The 12,054-nt window shown below is 45.3% G+C and overlaps 1 long non-coding RNA gene across 1 annotated transcript in view; it reads left to right on the forward strand.

Moving 5' to 3' along the window:
* The window catches only part of LOC147722312 (uncharacterized), a 176,096-nt gene extending 166,563 nt beyond the window's left edge, over window positions 1–9,533 (forward strand). The window contains exon 3 of the long non-coding RNA XR_015309869.1: window positions 9,493–9,533. This is a non-coding gene — a long non-coding RNA (uncharacterized LOC147722312). The remainder of the gene's footprint in view (window positions 1–9,492) is intronic.
* Window positions 9,534–12,054: the final 2,521 nt, after the last annotated feature.

Consider the following 12,054-nt stretch of genomic DNA (forward strand, 5'->3'; position numbering starts at 1 on the left):
ACCGGGGGATGCATTTCGATTCCTTCCCAGGTGGCAAAAACAGGGTCAAGAAGGTGACAATGTTGATGTGTGGGGAAAGTTGAGAGCAGTGTTATTCCCAGTGCGTGAAGAGCTGTCTTGAGTAATTGGGCTTCTTTAGCATTAATGGCTTTGAAGTGAAGATTCAGGTCACCTAAAATCATAAAGTTGTTATGTTTTATAGCTAGTTGAGTGGCTGTTTCTATAAGCTGGTTGCAGAAAGGAGTTGCATTGCCAGGGGGGCGATAAATAAGAAGACCAGTGATGGTCATTGACGGATTCACTTTTATCGATCAAACACCCATCCCGCAACCCCCCACCCTGCACACCCTCAGAAGGCCATGGCCTACCCCCCCCAGCAGCGTGCCTGTCGCCCTAATAGAGACCCGAAATATAGAAAGATAGGGGAAAGAGGAAAAGAAATTAAGCGGAGGAGGGCCCTCATCGTGCCGCCCGGCCCCGCCCTTCACCCCTACACCACGGAAATCCCAGAAAGGAAGTAATACTGCAATGAAGAATAACAAATCCCGAGCACAAGAACGATGAAATATCGATCGAACATACCCACTGCACCGTCTGTCAATAATAAAGCCAATAGACCATTAACCACATCATCCCTGACCCTGTCTGGCAGTGGTACCGCCAGAAGTCCTCTCGTTAATCAATTTAAAGCACAGTCCTGAGGGTCCAAACAGTATGGGCGGGTCCGGCTGGGGCGCAGCCACAGAAGAGCACAATAATCCAAGTCCATCTAAGTATAGACAGCAAAGATCAGGCAATATCAACGCCGGTCCTGGGAACTTCCCAAAGCTCGCAAATAATAACACCATCCAGGAGAGGAAAGGCACACAGTACGGCCACCGCCGTGACACAACCAGGCCAGTCCAAGAGGGAAAACAGCGCTCCACCCCCAGCCGCCAGCTGGACATGTGTCCCAAGGAGACACCCATACGAGCAATCGAGTCGGCCCGCGCGGGCAAGGGAGCCCGGTCCTCAAGCCGCCCCCGGTGCCCCCGCTGAGCCGAAACTTCCTCCATGGGCTCAGCAGCAAGTTCACCGGCAGTCCCCTGGAATCGGATCATGGCCGCTAGAGATGGCGAAACAGCAATGGCGTCCATTCTTTCGCCCAGGTCTCGGGCATGGCAAAGCATAGTCTTGTGCAAAACTGTTAAGGCAGCCAACACGTCCCGGGATGTGAACTCCTTCGTGTGTTGTGAGCATCCCGGCCCCATCCGTGCAACAGCCGTCTGACGTGGACGCGGGCCGTAGAGAAGGGCACCAGCCGCCATCTTGATCCAGTCGGCCCCGTCCCTCTTCACCACATTCAGGGACCAGGCCTCACCGTGAGGGCGCCGCGGGATGCGTCTCCAGGGCAAACAAACTGTGGGGCAGGCTCCAGAAAGGAGTGCCACCAAAAGGCTAAAGTCCCTGCGGGACCCCGGGAGTCGCCCGCCTATGTCGGGGGCAGTCCTTGGCTATGCCCGGGCAACAAAGCAGGATCGGAGGGGGCAGGAGTCATGTGCCCCCTCCGATCCTGTGCCACCACACTGCCCCTCAAGGGTCGCCGCCAAGCGGACCGGGACTTCACCGCTAACAGCGGTACTTCATGTCAACGGCACCCACCGGCAGGCCCCTTACTGCCATCAACGGCCGTTGGCGCTGCAGCGGTTTTGATCAATGGGCACACATTTGACATAACAAGAGGTACTAGGCAGGGATGCTCACTGTCGCCATTGATATTTGCGGTAGCGGTTGACCCACTCGCGGCGAAACTGAGGCAAAAACACAATGACAAAGCACTGCGGTGTGTTTAGAGCCAAATACTTATCTCACTCTACGCGGACGACATTACCTTGCATATTCGGGACCCGGGGCATAATCTGAGCCCAATACTGCGAGAATTCATAGTATTTGGGAAGCTATCTGGTATACAGATCAATTGGGCAAAGTCTAGCTATTTCCCACTCACGGGCGGTGGACCGCTTTGAGATGGTTTATCCCTTGGAATGGTGTGAGAACAACCTTAAATACCTAGGGATCAGAGTCACGAAAGATAGGGGGAACTTATGAGTTTGAATTATGGGACTACTATGTCCAAACTGAGTGATAACGTGACAAGATGGATGGCACTGCCCTTATCCATGGCGGGTAGGGCATCCTTGATCAAAATAGTGATACTCCCACAGCTCTTGTATTTATTTCTGAATATCCCATACTTCATAGGCTCGAACTTTTTTAGAACACTTAAGTCAGAGTTAATAAGATTGGTGTGGGGAGGCAAACAGCCCAGATTGCAATGTGAAGTAATGACTAGACCCTATGCACAGGGACGGTTTGGAATACCTGACTTTGAGTTGTATTTTATAGCAGCACAGGCTCACTTTGTGTGGTACTGGGTTAGGCAACCGCGCTACATGCCAGAAGTGGCGGCAGAACATTGGTTGGCGCACCCTATCCCTATAGAGGTTACAATGTACAGTGTGGTAGGGGTGAGAGAGAGACAGCCGGCTGCAATTCATGGCACGATCATGGCTTGGCGTAGAATCGCCAGTATGCTGGGAGTGCCATTGGTGTACTCACCGCTGTTGCCCCTCACGTATCACTCGAAAATAACACTGCTTCAGGAAGAAATATTTAAGAGTTTAAGAAAAAAGACTGGTATAGTCACTTGGGGAGACATGTACCACAAAAGCCAGTTTCGCACCCTTGACCATATGTGTCCAAAGGAACGATGGTCTCCGCTAGATGTCGTTTTATATATAAGTTTACGACAGAGTATCAAAGCGCTAACCCTGAAATTCACGGAGGAACCGGAGGTACTGGCCCCGCTGCAAAATATACTGGGATTGACCAAACCCATGAGACTAGTTTGAATAATATATAAAGCGGTGCACACACAGAGACAGCGGCCTGCTGCGACATTACGGGTGAAATGGGGGGAGGAATTGGGGAGGCCTCTGACAGACGAACAGTGGGAAACTTGTTCCCTGCAGACAGAGAGAGTATCAGCGAGTAGCAGGCTCCGCATTATACATTATAAGTTTCTACATAGAATTTACTACACGCCAGTCAAGATGTACAGGTTTAAGCTACGAGGGGATGACAACTGTGATAGGTGTAGGGCTGCAGGAGCTGACTTCTTACATTTGGCCTGGGAGTGTCCGAGTGTCAAAGAATATTGGAGGCAAGTGTTTGAGGCGCTGCAAGAAATGATAGATGCTCCATTGAAACAAGATCCTCTTTTGGCGCTATTAGGGTATGTGAAGCCGGTTAAAGCAGAGCCTAGGAGATTCATTGCCATGGCGCTTCTCCTTGCTAAGAGAAGGGTGGCCTGCAGATGGGGAAGGGGTCGGACGCCTAAATTTAAGACATGGCTGGATGACCTAGTAACTTGTCAAGAGTAGCTTGCCACATATGCAGAACTATTGCCAGAGACATCTAGACCTAATGACATATGGGCCCCGCTAACGTGCTACTTGCTGAAAAAGGCGAGAGATTCGCCCTGACACTGAACACCAGCTACACAAGAGAGTATAAAGGTCAAGAAAATGTGTATAAGACAACAGTATTTACCGGTGTGTGTATAGCAGTTGATAGCGGGAAAATGCAGTTGTTATTCCTGGAACTGTACAATGGCATAATGTTGGACTCAAGCAGATCCCTAATAGACACACGGAGGAACAGAGGATAATTGAATTGTGTATACTATGTAAGGAAAGTTGGCACCCTGAACTAGAAACTATAGTGATGATTACTACGATGTTGTTGGATGTATGTAACATGCAGCATATGGTTGTAGCTAGATGTACTGAAATGACGGACCAATAACAGATTGTTTTATTTTATACTAGTGAATTGTACTTGTTTGCTTTTTGGAACCAAAAACAACAAATAAATAGAATATATATATTTTTTTTTAATGAAGTAGGTCGATGTGATACCCGTTAGGAATCGCTATTGGAAACTAACATGGATAAGTAATTGACACAACTTGAGAGAAATCTGACACCAATTTATAAAAATAGCTCTGATTTTAATATATTTTTAGACACCAAAACAAAATCAATACATACGGTATAACCGGAGTTATCAATTTTAAAGCATTAAATAAATCAGTACTTTGCAATGTTGAAGACATTAACGTTGCAGTCAAAAGGAAAACACATATGTGCATAGATTACTTAGATTAGAGAGTGAATTCAACGGAACGTACTTGGAGTTAAAGTCTCAAAAAACCCTAGACCAGTTTACGACAGCTAGTGCAATTTTACATGGCTCAGGGAAGCGGGGTGCAGGGGTGCACCTTAGCTGTCAAACGGAGCGGTCAATCAGGCTTGCAATGTTGAAATGGTTACCTTAGCAAAAAGGTACTTGTGGGGCGAGTTGAGCAAAACTCTTTGGATCTTAAACAAGGAGCTGGTCCTGGACCAGGAGCCTCCAGGCAGATCTGATTTACCTGGCAGAGGTGCTCTTGGCTATCTGTGGTGCTGAATAGGATCCGCGGCCAGAGGAGCTGGCAGTTGTGCCAAGAGAGGGTAAAAACAAATGCAAGATATTTACGATGGAGCCACAAGGGTGGTTGGTTGTGTTGTGTATCGATTTAGACTCCGTATGCATTTCCCGAATCATGCCCTTATATAGGTATAATTCACATTGCCCTTATACAGGCATAGAAATCCAGTCCTTATTTAGGTATAGCCCATGCTACCCAAATACAGGCATGCCTACTTACATCCGTTCATCTATGTCACAACGACTTCTTTAGGGACTTCCTCTTGCTTGGATATTGATTTCTCCAAGAACTCATTTATTATACATGAACATCTATTCCTTAGGGGTTCATTCATAACGTTCATATGCCCGACATTTACGTCAATACTGGAATTCCTAAACACCTTCAAGGTATAAATATACCTTCACTTGCTATGGTAAAGCATGGTGTGGTTCGGTGCAGTTCGACTACCTACTTGCCCAACACAGCTCGCTACAGCAAGTGCCAAAGGAAGTCAACTCCCCAGCTGACGCACTGACTAGAAGCTGTCATTCTCCTGCCGAGAATCCAGCTCCAGTGTTTCTGACTCCCCTTGCGGGGGTGTTGGGAAATCGAGTCCCGGGAAAGAGATACCAACCTCTCTCATTCGAAAGGTATGGAGCTGATTTGAACCTAGAGAAACCTTTGGCAATTATTGGCAAAACTAATCCTATGCTAAACCAGCACCTACTTCTTCCCTCGCACTAGGCCTACGTTAGGTACACTGGGGTAGGCGTATTTTAGGAGCACAAGTTGAGTATTTTAGCCTGTGTTATTTATGTATGTATTTTTATATATGTCATAGCAACAGACAATGCTATTGCAATATTATTTTATATTACTGTTTGCGCTGTACGCATTATACTTCGCATTCTGTCTAACGATTGTAGCAGTTCACCTCTCTTGCAGGAGAAAGAAGACTGTCCAATAAACCTTTTATTGAAAACGCCCATCTCACTATTTCTCTGCAACTCTGTAGAAATGAAACATGCACGATTGACTGAGTAAAATAGTTATCTATTGTTTCTACGATTCTGAAGATATTTTCCAGTCCTAGGGAAACAAAGTTGTCATTTTTATGTGGTTGCCAGAAACGAATCCCTTCTTGTTTATTCGAGAAAGTTTCTAGTGACCTCTGAGTTATCTGGCACACACAATTAAGTTTAATGTAGTCGATAGAGACATACTGACCTCAGTCCTATGTCAAATCTATAGTGTATATTATTCCAATGCGCAGAGCCTATTAGGGATATAGGAACTACACTACAGTTGCTCACGCTGGTGATTCTCTTCTTTTAAAGCGTTGAGTAAAGAAGGCTGTAGCGGACAGACCACCAACAAGCCTTGGTACCTGCAAGTACTCCGGTTGAGGAAATCTTTATCCAGAGGACCAGGGGAACGTTATAGAAAGCTGAACCTCTTTAAGGGTTGGGACTAAAGTTCCCAGAAGCCACCTGCACAAGGGCATTGAGCGGCCTCGCTGGGCAGATCAGGCAACAGGACTTCAAGGTTGTGGACTTAGCAGTTTGTGCCTGCCGACTGCAGGGGAATAGTTTCTCTAGCCCCAAGAAGTTGTTGTGAAGTCTTGAGTGTGCAGAATGATTCACCTTCCTTTTGAAACAGGCCTCTTACCTTGGTCGAGTCGAAACCCAGTGGGTACAGGGTGGTTGCCACAGGTGCTGTACCTAGTGCCTATGTTCGTCGAGTCCTGCCTTGTCGTAGGAACAGGTCTCTTCTTGTTATCACTTCAAATCCAAGGTTCTAATGTCTGGGGTGCCCCTTAAATGTGGGATTTAGGGGCTGTTAGTGGGTGTAATGGGCATCTGGTCCTGCAGCTAATCTGCCCCAGTAGTGATGACATCCTCTGGGAGTATGTCACTAAAACTAGTCAGAATCTGATTTCTAGCCAAAACTCAAGATAGCTAAACATCGCCAAGATGGCTCTACACCACAGCTGCAACACCCTAGAGGTGTGGTCAGCCTTGTGGTGGTGGATGCCTCATGCACAGCTAATTTCCCACCTGCCTGCTAACAATGGTTCCTGGGGCAGGGGAAGGCGTTGTCCTCGAGTGGGGGACAAGTTCCTTTGCCCAGTGGCACCAGTAAAGCCTTTGAGGCTCACTGCCACACCAGTCTAATCACTAGTCATCCTGTGTGGGCACAGGTGTTTGTCTATGGCCTCCTGGAGCGGCACACACTCCCCAGCATGAGGTCATAATTCTGTCTTGGTAGCAAACCTTCAAAAAAGAAAACTGGGTTAACATGGTGGACACTGTCTAAAGTGCCACCTAGGTACATGCGGGTTAAATCTCAACACCACCATTTTATCTGGGATTAAAAAACATGGGGGGTCATTAGGATGGCGGGCGGACTTTGCCCGCCTGCCATCCTCGTGGTAATAGGGACCGCCCGCCATAAGGTTGGGGGTCCCATGGGGGGTATTAGGATGTGCCCGCCACAGTGGAGGGCACATCCTGTATTTTTAGCCTTGTGGTGGGCGGTGCTCTCTGCACCGCCCGCCAAAATGCTAAAAATGCATTTCAGCATTTGCATTTACAAAGCGTCAGGCACGGAGCGGTGCCTGCCGCTTTGTAAATGCAAATGAAGGGGGGTACCACAGGTACCCCCCATGTGCACTCCCCACCTCGACTTCACTCTGGGGGTCCGCAGGGGGCCCCAGAGTGAAGACCGCATGCCTTTCCGTGGCGGCATCGCCGCCGCGAAAAGGCACCTAAATCAAACATCATTATATGGCTGGCGGTGTCTGATAGACACCGCCATCATATTATTTCTTTTCCGCTCTGGCCGCAAGGCGACCGGGGCGGAAAAGCGGCGGACGGTCTTTCCATCTGCCGAGGTCCCCCCCGCCATACTAATATGGCGGAGGGGGGAACTAGTGTGGATGTCGGGCGGATTACCTCCGCCTGGCCGGCGGTGGCTACCACCAGCCTCACGGAGGCAATCCGCCGACATTGTAATGACCCTCTCGGTGTTTAACACCAAACACAAAAGAAATTGGCCGGTCCATCATGGAGCTGGACATATAGGTAATGCCCATATGCCAGCCCATGTTATTCGATTGTCTGCCGGTCACTTGTGGTAGAATTACGTTTAGAATGCTACCACAGAGCAATATATGCTTGCACATATATTGCCACACATATAATATCATGCACCTTGCCTTCTGGGTTAAAGGAGGCCTGCCTTAGGAGTGATTGACATCTATTTAGATGCAGTGAGGTAACCCTGTTACACATGGTGTGTGCACAGTCAAACTCAAGCAGGCAAGATGCTCGTGCAGGGCTGACATGGCAGAACTGCAGACTTCGATTTTTACTTGGATCAGTCAGGTTGGCACAATAAGTGCTGCAGCCCTTGTGCCTCTTTTACATCCCTTCCCTTGGCACCACTGGTACCTTGTACTAGGGCCTTACAGGGATGCAAAAGTACTTGCCAATTGGGTGTACCATTTCACATTTATAGTTTAATGGAAAGAGCACTGGTGCTGGGCCAGGTTAGCAGGACCCAGCACACTTTCAGATTCAATTACCACAGCATCTATCTAGCAGTCAAAGGTGGGAGGAGGGATGACCAAGAGTCTATCTAGAGTGTCCATAAAGCACTTGTAATCCATTGCATCAAGACCTTGTAGTGACTGTATTGGTAGTAGATGCACAAATACTTCCTGACCTTTCATACTCAATATACTTAGCAGAAGAGCTTTGTGGATCAAATTAATCTCCATTAATGGCTAAATTATAGTTCTTGAACAATCTCAACCATTTATCGCAATACATGCTTGACTGTTCCAGCTCATTCAGGAAAGGTGGTGGTTTATTTCCACACTACATAAAGATTCTGGATGTTAAGAAAGCAGAAGTTGCTTTAAAGAAGAGAACAGTTCTATTGTGTCCAAAAAAGAAAAACACTGCAGTTTTTCTCTTTCTCTCGACTAAAGGCATCCCTTCCCCTGTTTGGGCGCATGAGGCCACTGTCTGGCTTAATACATGTATGGTCAAACCCCTTTTTTAACTTCTTCTTGTCAACAAAAGATGTAACATATGGAAGAATAATACTAGCAACCTAAAACTATCGATATAAAACTAAGGGGCATATTACCAAGGGCAAGTATCGCCGCTTTTTCGGCGAATTGTGCCGAGAAAGTGGCGATACTACTAGAGCCCTATTAACAAGGGCATTTTAAAGCCTGGCCCAAGCCCACTATGCATGTCGGCGATAAACATTGCTAATGACATGCAAAGTGGGTGTTCCCACGTCCAACCACATGAAAAATGTGGTTGGAGGCGGGAACACCCTATTACCAAGGCAGGAGTTAGGAGGAAAAGACCTGCGTTAAACTCATTTATCACAGGTCTCCCAACGCCTGCTCTCACCAGGCGTTTGGCATTGATAACATGGGGGTGTGGATCATAAAGCTGAATCCACCCCCCCGTATTATCAAGGTCCACATTAGCGCATGAAAACAACATATGTTTTCATGCGCTAATGTGCCATATCGCCGACTATCGCCGGATTTCAATTCGCCTACCTGATGCGCATTGATAATTGCGCGCTAAAACAGCGATGAAATCCAGCGATAGCCGGCGATACGGGAATGTGCGTTGTGCGTTTTCCAACGCACGCCTTGTTAATATGCCCCTCAGTGTGTGTGTGTGGTGTTCGTTGTGCAAATGAAAAGTTTTTATGAATTTCAACAAATAGTTTTACCTTTCGTAGCACCGAATGAGTTTCTCACCACGAAAAATGTAAGAAAAATATATCACGTGTTCCACAAAGGTGAAGAGTTCCACATTGATCACTCTGTCATATATTTGACAGACTATCTTTTCTCTCACATTTTTTTTTAGATCTTACAGAAACTTTACCAATTGGATATTGTATGTATATGTTTTTTATTCATTGATCACATTTTTTTCCGACAGGAGTGGTATCAGGGATCAATCCTTGGTCTTGAAGAAAAGCCACGGGGTAAGGATTGAAACATGTAGACAGCTGAAATGAATGTACACACTTGAATGTTTTTCCAAACGTTTCCCCAATTTTTAATCATACAGCATAGAGGCAGGATTAAAAATTGTTTTCCTACTAAGCCAGGTATTTTTAATTGTTCCACTATTAATGACCCCCCACTCTTATGTGTCTCACCATCCTTCATAGTATATGATCAAAGTGCTCCCACGTATTGGTTGGTCGTTACATGCCCCGTTCCACAGCGGGACAAGAAAAACACTATGATGAAGCAGGCCACCAATTGAAACCCCTGGTGTTTGAGGGTTATTTAAAGAAAACTGTCTGTTTTCTACCGAACATCAGGAGTGGAATGATAGTCCCATTGAATGGACAGGGCTCTCTTTGGGTAAGTCAGGAATCACCAAATAAGCAGATTAATAACTAAATTGTAACCCAGGCACCATCAGTAGCCAGTCATCAGTTACCTGCATCTGACTTGGCAAAACTTGGATCTCAAACCAACCTTTCAGCATTAGTAGAATGAAACCTCTGATGTAAACACATTCTATTATTGTACAGACATGAAATGTTCTACATCAAAGAAATGTATTAAATGAATACACACTACTACAGTGACCTGAAGCAGTGGGTGTCATACTTGAGGATGGAAGGTGTGTTCCTCTCATGCAACTGCAAACTTGAAGCTTCATTTAGGCATGAAGTGAGGAAAATAGATGTAAGTGAGGTAGGTCCATGTTTGCAGGCACTTACTATTATCCGAGTGCTTAGTTAAGATGCAACCCTAATTGCTTAACTTGGTGACATTGGTCTATGGCTGTAGTCTGGCTTAGGTGGGACTAGTTGGGTCAGAGTTTTGGAAAGGGTTCTTCCGATGTACACTTATGCACAAAGTACTGCATGGAAGTGTAAGGTATAGTTAGGCTTTCAGATATGTACCATCACCTACCCTCACCAATAGTTGAGTGATTTGTTTGGATATAGTAAGGGTCTTTCCTCCCCACTGAGTTCAAGCTGATAAGAGATGATCCTTATTCATGCCAAGACCGACTTCCAGAGCTTGGCTTTCCAGGGAGAAGACGTACCACCAATGCATATTTTTCTGGAGGAATGAATGGTCAGAAGTAGAGACAGTCTACAAGGGAGTATTCTTTGGGAGTATGGACATTGTTTTAGTTAGAAGAAGGTAATTCAGGCCTTAGGGATGGCAAGGTGTGTGAAGCTGAGAGACTTGAAAAAGTTGCATCAAGCCACAGCCAGCTGACAGTTATCTTATATCGCGTTATGTAGCTATGTACATGTAGGAGTTGTCTGGAGACATCATTATCGATTCTCTGAAACCTTCAAAGTAGGTAGACAGGGAGTCAACTTGCTTAATCAGAGTGTAATATTTAGAGTTAATTATGAACTATGGCCCTAAACAGGAGAATGGCCCTATGTCTCTGTGTATGCTCTTTAAAATCCTGTTACTCCCCAGTTAGTCAATATGACAAGTTTCAAAGCAAATTAAGAGGGACCAAAAAAGTACTACCCATACAGAATTAAGTTCTAGTGATACATTTTATCCATGAGTTAGCGAATGAATTTGGAACCAGACTAAAGGAATCAGAAATCATGAATGGTGGATACTTTTGGATCTCTTAACCCAGCTGTAATCACTATTAGCCTTCAGAAGGTGCTTAGCAGATCGCAAAAAACCTTTCTGTAGGCATTTATGATAAATTCCGGAGATAGCTATATATCTTTTGATTGAATTGTTTACAACAACAATTATTCTGATAGTCTTTATACATTAGCGACTTGTATTTGTGAGAAATATATACTGTTGGAGTTTTACTCTGTCTCAATTGTATTTTTTGTGTTCCACGCATTTTGGTCTAAAAATGTAGATCTAGTGAACATCAGCTTTAAAAATATTGAAAATCTAAAACCTCTGGATGTAGGGGGGGGGTCAGACCACTTTATTATTCCATTCAATATACATATGCACAAATATACACGCTACTTGAAATCACAGTAAGACCACACTAAAAAGAGCACTTAATCATGCCTGGCTTCACTTTATCCCACACACTCAAAAATGTCATACTAGAATTCACAGGTCTTATGGAATTAGAAATAGCCTTTGACAAATACAATGATGCAATCCAGATGGCTACTGACAAGATAGCCCTCTAAAACCAAAAGTGTTATGAAGCCAGAAAAATCCTTGGGAATCGGATTATGTGCTTGTCAAGAGGAAACAACTCTGTAAAATGGAAACTATGGAGGTCTAACCTACATTCTTACCTGAGCCAACACAACCAGAAAAAGACTACAAAAACAATGTCACTGCCACAAAAACAACAATTTTTATTAAGAGGCTTAAGAACACTTAAACTAGCCAAAATATTTTCTTGAACTAACATACTGAGCACCAAACTGTAGTCGGCACAAACTTGAGTGTCAATCAATGGCAAAAGTCAAAAGTTCCAGAACCTTATGCTCAATAAAATCTATTACTTCAAGAATCAATA

This window comes from Lissotriton vulgaris, chromosome 4_1, assembly GCF_964263255.1.
Source record: "Lissotriton vulgaris chromosome 4_1, aLisVul1.2, whole genome shotgun sequence".
Taxonomy (NCBI): Eukaryota; Metazoa; Chordata; class Amphibia; order Caudata; family Salamandridae; genus Lissotriton; species Lissotriton vulgaris.